Source organism: Malus domestica, chromosome 09, assembly GCF_042453785.1.
Source record: "Malus domestica chromosome 09, GDT2T_hap1".
NCBI classification, from domain to species: Eukaryota; Viridiplantae; Streptophyta; class Magnoliopsida; order Rosales; family Rosaceae; genus Malus; species Malus domestica.
Genome location: NC_091669.1, coordinates 28,080,959 through 28,090,522, shown reverse-complemented (window position 1 = coordinate 28,090,522; position 9,564 = coordinate 28,080,959). Strand labels below are relative to the sequence as shown.

At 36.6% G+C, this 9,564-nt stretch overlaps 1 non-coding gene across 2 annotated transcripts; it reads left to right on the top strand.

Annotated features, from left to right (window-relative positions):
* The first annotated feature begins 3,560 nt into the window (after window positions 1-3,560).
* On the top strand, window positions 3,561-5,091 carry LOC103444044 (uncharacterized). Of its 2 annotated transcripts, XR_003775818.2 has the most exons (3): window positions 3,561-3,688; window positions 3,811-3,925; window positions 4,666-5,091. It is a non-coding gene; the product is annotated as an uncharacterized protein (transcript). The 2 variants fall into 2 exon arrangements; XR_011571283.1 differs by lacking the exon at window positions 3,561-3,688 and having other exon boundaries at window positions 3,715-3,925.
* The last annotated feature ends 4,473 nt before the right edge of the window (window positions 5,092-9,564 follow it).

Below are 9,564 nucleotides of genomic sequence, written 5' to 3'. Positions count from 1 at the left end.
TTTGACTTTTTTGTCCTCTACTTCTTTGGAAGCTTCATAGTTTTTCAACACTTCGGACAAGCCTTTAGGTTCAGAGTCTCCTCCCAACCTTTGGAAGACATTTCAAGGGGTTTCTTTCTCAGCTGCCAGCATGATACTCCTGCGAGCCTCTTGCTCTTTTTTCTCTCTTCTTTTGATCAACTCTTGATCAATGATAGCTCCTGACACTGGTACTTCTAGCTCATATTCACACTAGCATTTGCTACATAACACCAGTCCATTCACTATGGCTGCTTTGGGTCTAACCCTTTAACTCATTCTGTAGGTCTGGCAACTTACTTTCTTTCTCCTTTTACTTCCCAAGTAAGGTTTATCATGTTTATTGGGGCATCTGGAAAGGGATCCGTGTCTATCATCATATTTGCCTGGGGTTTCTCTAGCAATAGCTTCCCCTTAACTAGGAGATCTTGAATCCAATCTCTAAACTGCACATAGTTGGTTAGGGAATGGTTAAAAGTGTAATGCAGTTTGCAATACTTCTTTCCTTTCAACTCTTCTGGTTTAGGCATCTTTATGGTGATGTCGGGCACAATCACTCTTGCCCTCACCAACTCTTCATAGATTTTTGCTGCCTTGGTCAGAACAAAAGAATAAATCTAGTACTTAAGTGGTTTCATAGGCACGAATCCTCCGTCATTAATCACTATTTTTTAGTCTTTGACTGGCTGGACCAAACCCTTCACCATTAAAGGTTTGAAGGGAGTGGTCATCTCTGCTGCACACAACTCTATCCCCTTTCTTCCATTGCTGTCACTTTCTCCAGGCTCTAAACCTTCGAACTCCAATTGGTGAATTGTAGCTTTGTTCTTGTAGAAATGAGGCACCTTTGATGAGTGATTTACTTTATGTTCCTTAATCAACAACTTCTCATACTTTGTGGCTGGAATTACCAACTCTTATAGTTCATTGAATTGCACATCATAGAACTTCTTTCCTAAGGGTAGCCTCAATGCCTTATGAGCAATGGATATAAGTTATGCATGGTTGATAGGGAACTGGCATCTCATCCTCATCCTTTTAAACCTCATCATGAAGTCTTCTGTAGACTCATGCTCATATTATTTCACCTTCACTAAGTCATTTATAGTCATCTTTGGCTCCACCTTATAAAACTGCTCATGGAAAGCTATATCCATTTGCCCCCAGTTGGCAATGGAATTGGGGGGTAATAGAGAGTACCACTGAGATGCTAAGTCAACCAACGAGTTTCCAAACAACCTTAACTTGTAGTTATGATTGTCTTCAAACGCCACACAGTAGTTGGAGAACTTGAAAATGTGATCTCTAGAGGACACATTATAGTCTTCCCCACTGAAAGTTGGGAATGCGGGCTTCTTAAAGTTAATAGGAAAAGGGTTATGCTCATTAATATACTCAGTGTAGGGCTTTTAATACGTGATTCTGAACAGCAAGCGAGCTTGAGGTTGAGCATTCTGGACCACTATCATTCTCAGCTCAGCCAACTTATTTCTAAGTTGCTGGTTAGCTGCATTGTTATGTGGGGTATAGGGAGGTCCCCACTTCGAGCTTCGCTTATTACTCGAGAAAGTTTCCTTTTGTGGCTCTGGCTGCCTTCACCTAGCCTTCCAACGGTGGTGGCCTATAAGGAGGGGGTTTGCCGATAGTTATGGACACACATTTTCCACTAGACTCTTTAGCTTGTTGATTCATCCCATACTTCCTCTTATCTTGCCGATCTACCCCCTAATATCTAATGGGAATAATAGAGGGTCGGGCAAATCTGCTTCTAAGATCTCTTCCTCATTTGGTCGACTAGTTCCAGGCTCTTCCTTTTTTTTCCCTACCCTTCTTTTCCTCGAGCAAAGGAAATAGGGGAATCATTGGTTCATTCTCAAGGCTTGTCTCCCTGATTACTTATCTGGTTTGATCATTCCTTGGCGAAGAATACTCCAACTTTAACCTCATCTGCAAACTTCCTGTTAAGGAACAGAGTCTGCTCACTTCTCCTCTGGTCTCCAGAGAAATCTTCGCCTTACCTTTCAATATTGGCACCATGGTGGCTTGCAAGTCTTCATTGGTAACCTTCCCACCTAACTTTTCAGATGAAGTCGGGCTTCCCAGAATAGCTGGACTTTTTAAGAAGAGGAAGTCTTCCGGGTGATCGGTCATGTCTGATGTTTTTGGACAATGTGATTGCTTGTACTCTACATTGCACCTGAAAGTTCGTTCATTCTTTCTTTTGGGCATACAAAATTTTCAAGGTCCCACTAGGTGTGCCAAAACTATGTTCAGGCAAGGATTTGGCCTTGGCACAACTCCCCTGGGAGCTTTGGCACTTGGGTTGAGGTTGGTTGTCGGGCAACTTCTTGCTACTTGGTGTACTTCAAGAAGAGCCCGAAGTTAGTTTGAAAGGTGCATTTGTAGGGTCTTTGTTATAGGCCTTGAGGCTCACAACCAAAACTAACAAGTATTTAGGCGTGCCACTGTTATCTCAGTATAACAGATGTTGAGTAGGTGTGATTTAAGTCGATTACTTGCGCCCCAAGTCACTTAAACTTCTTGTTATCAAGGGATCGTCACAGATGGGTTAAGTCTGCATTAAATTCTTTTTCTTGCCTTGTAAACAAGGACTTTTAGTTCATAATCTTGTATGTTCAGGACGAAGGGAGTTCATGACCCTTTTAACCATGTCCTCGAATACGGTTTGTTCTCAATAAAAGCAGGTTTCTTAACTTAACTAGATTCGAACGTAAATGGGATTTCTTAGGTGGAAAACAGTTGATAATGACTTGAATATACAATGAAAAGCATATATAGCAATAGATCTACCAAATACAAGTACATACAAAGAGACTCGGGCAAGATTTCACCTTGTTGGGTAAGGTTGAACTACTTGTAGCCACTTGTCCTTGAGTTCACAGAGGTTTGTATGCTAAAAATGGTGGTAGATAACTAAGTTCTACACGAGGGAATTGATGCTAAAATACTAAGTAAAGGTAGCATAGCTTTTACAGCAGACAAAATATAGCTTTTCTACAGGAAATATAGCTAAAAGAACTAAATTTGGGCGAGTTTCAGCTTTTCTGGGTACGAACTAGCTTGAGAGCAGAGTTTGTATGTTTTTGAGTTTGATTGGTTGAGTGTCCTTGTCTCTGGTGTTTGTTTCCCCTTTTATAGATGATTTGGCCCGACTGCGTTTAGCTTTGTTCTTGGCCGAGGGTTTACAGGGGTAGTGAGTCATCATCTTTTTACTTGTAGTGCCACTAAAAAATGTTTTTTTGCTGATAGTGAGTTGATCTCCATCACTTATTACTTCACTCCTAGGCTTGTGGCCTACATTTTAATTGAGGAGGCGCCAATTTGTTCTAGGCTAGTCGACTGGGCCTCGGGCCAGTCTCCACTCATTTTGACGTCTTTGAATCTTAGTCACTTGCAAAACCCATTGTCAAATATTAACCCACACACACGTTATTTGTAAAAGTAGTCTAAAAAATAATTAAGCCGGTTGAGAATTAGGTGTATAAAAAATCGATGGTTGACGACGTAGCTCCATTAATGATCAACCATCTTTCATGATCCAGAAACAATCTTCAACTATAGGTAGTGACGTACATGCTCAAATGGTCCCATACGGCCATGACAAAATTCTCCATTGGGAAGAGAGAAATGGATATGATCCATGATAATGGTATGCTGTTATCCTCCTCCTATTCCTTTTTATTTTTATTTTTTATTTTATTTATCTTTTCATCGATCTAATCTTCCCTTCAATCCTTGTATATAAATCAACTGCATACCAATGCTACGAAGATACAACAGGCAACTGCATATCCTTCAAAGAGAGAGAGAGAGAGAGGGAGAGTGAGAAATAAATGGCTACGGTTTTGGCAAGAGGAGCACAGACCATTAACTCCGTGGTTTTCAAGTAAGCATTCCTCTAGTATAATCTGTCCGATCGTTATATCGTCTGACATGTGATATGTTAAATATGGATTTGGATTCTCGCCGGATTCTTTCCATGGGGATCATAGGGATCAACACACGTGGACCGTTAATTAAAAATCGTGCAGTTTTAATTAAATATTTTTTTATATTTTTAAAAGTAAAGCAGCCTTATTTTGCTTGAAAAATATAAAATATGAAAAAATTATGACCGCACGATTTTTGATCAACGGTTCACGTGTGTTGATCCTTAGGATCTAAATCCGTTAAATATAATAGATGCAACACTTACGATGTGATCATTCGTACATACTCACCACATGCGTGTCTTCTCGTGTGTGGCTTGATTCGATTGAGTCAAGTAGATTGAGTCAAGTACTGACTACTGCATTTGAATATAAATATATATATGTATGTTGCTTGATGTGGAGTACATGTGGTTAAATTCGATATGATATGCAATCAAGTTGTTTGGTCTGATATCAACGGAGACAAATCCATCATTTAACTCAATTCTGCTAAGCTAAGAGTGGAGATCGAGATCCAAAATTTTGCTTGATTTAATTTTTGAAAATATTTGTAACGTACCAACACACTTTATGAAGATTCAAAAAATAAACTCACAGAGGATTTCTACAATATATTGTTTAATCAAGCTCTAGCTAGCTCAACTTTATTGTCTAACATATATATGTGTGTGTGTGTGTGTACGTACTTGTGCAGGCCAATGAGTCGAAAAGGTTTTCATAAGCAAAGCTCTTCTGCAGATATGGTACGTGAGACGGTGAAGTCTGAAGGTGATGAAGCGAAGAACAAGAACCAAATGGGAGAAAATAATGATAACAATATATGGGTTCCCCATGAGAAGACTGGAATATATTACCCCAAGGGCCAAGAGAAAGTGTTGGACGAAATTTCTCCAGGATCTGTTAAGGATATGGGTGTCAATTGGTTTTCATAATATGAAAACCAATTGATTAATTAATTAATTAATCCCTTTATCCAAATAAATGGATGCAAAATATATACTATATTTATGTACTTATGCCACTTTGGTGAACAAAGAATATATTGCAGTAAGTGGCATAACCTTGATCAATATTTTCGAACTCTTTTGATATATTTCAATGACCCAATGTTGAGAATTAATTTCACAGGTATTAACACATAATTATGGATAGTAGGGATTAAAATTACACTATATGCATTACTAAAACATGTAATAAGTGTGAATGTAAATTTTCGCCATCTCTTCATTTGACGAAAATGCACCTGCAAAATAATACCACATTCGATTAAGGCCAAAAACCTTACGTGCTTGCGATGAATGGGGGGGGCTTGATCGAAGAATCTCCGATACCAAAGTTAGAATTTTGAAAAGAATGTGTTTAGGAGTTTGTGGGTAGAAAATGGCTTAGCATTTTAGTGGGATAAGTGGGGTATTTATAGGAGGGTGGACGGCCCTATTGGTGGAGAATGGACGGCCATAGATGGTGTAATTGGGTGAATAATTGCAAGATATTATGTGAAATAATATTTTGCAATCAACATGACAATTATTCCTAAATTAAATAGGAAGTTTTGGGAGTTACTTTTTGAATAAAATCAATAAGGGATTGATGGAAAGTGATGAGAGGGATTTGAATAAATACTGTATTGATCACTTTTGACTCTTCATAGATTGAACTATTATTGTCTATTACATGGGATTGAGAATTTTGATGTGCCTCGAGAGTAATCTCATATTTCTTGTCCAAAAATCCACGTGTGACCTTCATGATTTGTGAGATTATTTTTTGCTCCACAATAAGAGCAACTTATTCCAAAGAAGAATTTATAAATCCCTGTCACGTGCCTCTAGTTCTGTATAGGGATGGGCAAATACCCATTGGTTATGGGTAACCGCAGTTACCCGCCCATGTAAATTAAACGGTTATGGTTATAGGTACCCGTTTAGATAAATAAATGGTTATGGATATAACCGTTTACCCGCGAAATTTAAATGGACGGTTATGGGTATTAACCACGGTTATAAACGGGTAACCGTTTACCCATTTATTTTATATATGTAAAACTAACATAAACCATATTCTCGATCCAATAATACTTAGCACCCAATAAATTAGCAAGGAATTCATCGATCATTTTCTCAATAATACTACTACAGGAATGATGATTCTCATCATCAAGGAATTGGCCAAATTAATTTAAATTTCTTGCGGGTAACCATGAAATTGACATAAATGCTTTGACAAAAATGTCTTCTAAACAATTTTGGTAACCCAATAATACTTAGCAAATATTATATTTACCTTCATTGGTAACAGTTAAAAATATAGTCCGTAAACTATTATTTCAATTATTATAATGGTATAAGAACTTAAAAAATTAAAATATGGAAATGTATGATGAATGTACCTATAACGGTGTTTAATTGTCAAAAAAAAAATATGACAAATTTTTTTTTATTTTCAAGTTGTTAAAAATATGTAGACGGGTGAAAAATGGTAATGGTAAAAAAAAAAAAGATAAACGGGTTAAAAAATGATAAATGGGTAAACGAGTATTAAACGGTTATGGTTAAATGGGTATGCGGTTATGAGTATGGTTAACCGTTTATAAACGGTTATGGGTATGAGTATAACCGTTTAAGCAATTACCTAACTGGTAAATGGTTATGCGGGTATGAGCATAAATGGTTATGGATAAATTAACCACGGTTACCCGTCCGCATAACCATTGTCCATCCCTCTGTATGATTTGCAGATATAATGGAGGGTTACCCATACACTAGCACGTTGGTTTGGGGTTATTCACGAAATGTTATTGTTCAACCAAAGAGTCTCAAATGTTTTCAGATTTATTATTAAAAAAAAAATATCAAACTATGCCAGTTAGTTTCCGTTTGGAATTGTTTTTTTTTCCTAAAATTTGCTCCGTTTTAAAGTAAAGTACTAAAATTTGTTTGGTAAATATTTATAAGCTTGCTTATCTTTAAAGTTTGGGCCTTCTTATAGTAGTTTTTAAAATCCATTGTTGGGTTGCTTCCAAAGCTAATTTAAAAAGAAGACTAATGAAAGTTTCTCTATACCTACAGTACCCATTCTATTTTTCTAGATGACTTCATCTACCCCTATTTTCTTACACTCTGTTATATATACGGAAAACCCTAGCCCTAATCCCTGAACTTGCACAACCTCACCTGCATATTTCTCAGTCAATCTCTTTGAACTCTTCAAAGGTACGAACTCAAGCTTTGGATTTTGGAGGTAGATTGTATGCCCTTTCCATCCCGTCCTACACTGTGCGGTCACGGTTAAACCACTTCAACATTTTATATTAATTTTTTATAGAGATAATAAGACATGTTGACTTGACTTAACCGTGACCACGTAAATAGGAGGGGATGGGAAGGGCATGGTAAAAGGAGGGTAGACAATCTGCTTCCTTGGATTTTATGGTTTTTGTATTAAAGAATTCATTTTTTTTTGTGGGTGTGCTTTTTCTCTTTTTCTTGCGTGGTGATGTTTTGTTCTATAAAATGACTCATGGGTTTGATAAATATTGATCTATTGTTTCCAATGAAGTTAGTCATTTTAATTTATTAGTTATAAGTTGGTAGTTAGTCATTTTTACTTTAACTTTGAAGTAATCTTTTGTCATATTGTTGCTTGTATTTCAGGGCACTCTAGCTATATGCAGCATAGTAGTTCTGTAAAAACATAACAATCTCTTCTAAAAATTATCATTTGTTCGACGAATTTCGCTTGACGAATTAACTTTTGTCGGAAATAGTGGTCAATGTTTTGGTTTTTCAAAGCCCTTTACCAGACAAACATCGTTCGACGAGCAAACTTTTCTTCGTTGGGCAAAGTTTTTGGCCAAGAGAAAAAGTTGGCGAGTAAAATGCCACATTTTGTGCACTGAATCCTTCCAAGTTTCATCAGGTAAAGGTATATTCTATGATTTAGGGTTTACAGTTCGTCGACTAAAATTAAATGTTTTGTCGGGCTAGCGTGAGGGAAATTTGGGCATATTCAATTCCTTCGATGATTTTTGTTGTTTGCAAAATTAGTTTCAACAATTCAACCGTCAATGTTGTTGATATATACTTCTAGATGGCATGTGCCGAAAACATGGGGAAAATCATATAATGAGTGTTTATCCAATTATTCAACAAGTTTTTTGTTTTATAGTTTATTGAAAAAATAAAATACAAAATGAAAGTTATCTATTTTTTGTATAAGTGAGAGTTGTACCTAGACAGATACAGGCTAGCTGAGTGCCTAAGCGTTCATAATTTTCAAACACCTAGGGATTAATCGGGACGGTGGCCGGGCCTAGAGCCTATACGGAGCTAGATGAGAATTTTTAGAACACTGATACAATTAAAAGATAGTTGTTTTATTTTTATTTTTTCTTTCGGCAATGCCAAGGTTAAGATAATTTTAAAGAAAAAAATTAGTAACAAGTGAAAGTCTTTAAAAAGAAAAAAAGAAAAGAAAAAAAAGGAATTAGTCAAAAGCACATTTAAAATCATGTCTATTTTTGTCAGTATACATTAGTACAACACTTTTATAATAATATTTACCGAAGGCCATGATAATGATTTCATACTTGCAACACTTTTAAAAATATAGTTTACCAAAAGCTCAACTGCTTTACTTTAGAGCTGATTATTCTTAAAGCACAATAGAAACAACTATTTAAAAAGCACAACAACACTAAACTAACCCTTTAGAACTACGATCTAGTGGCATTCCTCTTCACTTGTAAGTGACAAGTCTTAGGTTTGATTCTTACCAAGGACGAATTTGAACCAAATTATTATGGCTAGTGCTTTGTGAGGCTTGGCCTACTCCCCCACCCCTTAATGTAGATAATATCGTATGTATTGTCGTAGTACTATTGCCACTTAGTACTACGGTCTAGTGATATTCCTCTTTACTTGTAAGTGAGAGGTCTTAGGTTTGACTCTCGCCTAAAGCGAATTTGAACCACATTATTGCTAGCCTATTGCGAGGTTAAGCCCACCCTCTCCCCCTTGGACCTACTCTAACCTTTGGAGTAAAACTCAAATTTTAGGTTTTAAACTTACTCTAACTTGCTCCAACCCTTGGAGCAAAACCCTAAACCCTAATTAAATTTTAAAATTAATATAAAGTCTAGTGTGCATTTTTGCTCTTCCCATAAAGTGAAGGTGTGATGCACACTCCTCCATTAATTGCCGTTACATTAGTTTAAATGTTAAGATCTCTGTCCTAAATTAATTGAACCAAATTAATCTAATGACAATCAATGAAAGATTAGCATCAACCCCACTTTAGGGGCGAGCAAAGTCTTGTATTCTCATTCACAATAACTGTGGAGTTTCCTTAGAACATTCCATACTAATGACTGCAACCAAGCCTTTTGTGGTAGGGCATCACTCAGTTGGTAACTGTTAGTGTATAAGCATTGAGCTAATATGATTTTAGAATGAATAAGCCTTGTATTTAGTTGTGTATTCACTTTAGTAATTTTACCAAGTGTAGGGCTCATATTGTAATTGTGTCTAAGTGACATGTGTAAAGATCTTTGAGCCTAGCTGGATGAGTGGTTGAGATCCTTTCTGTTTTCTGC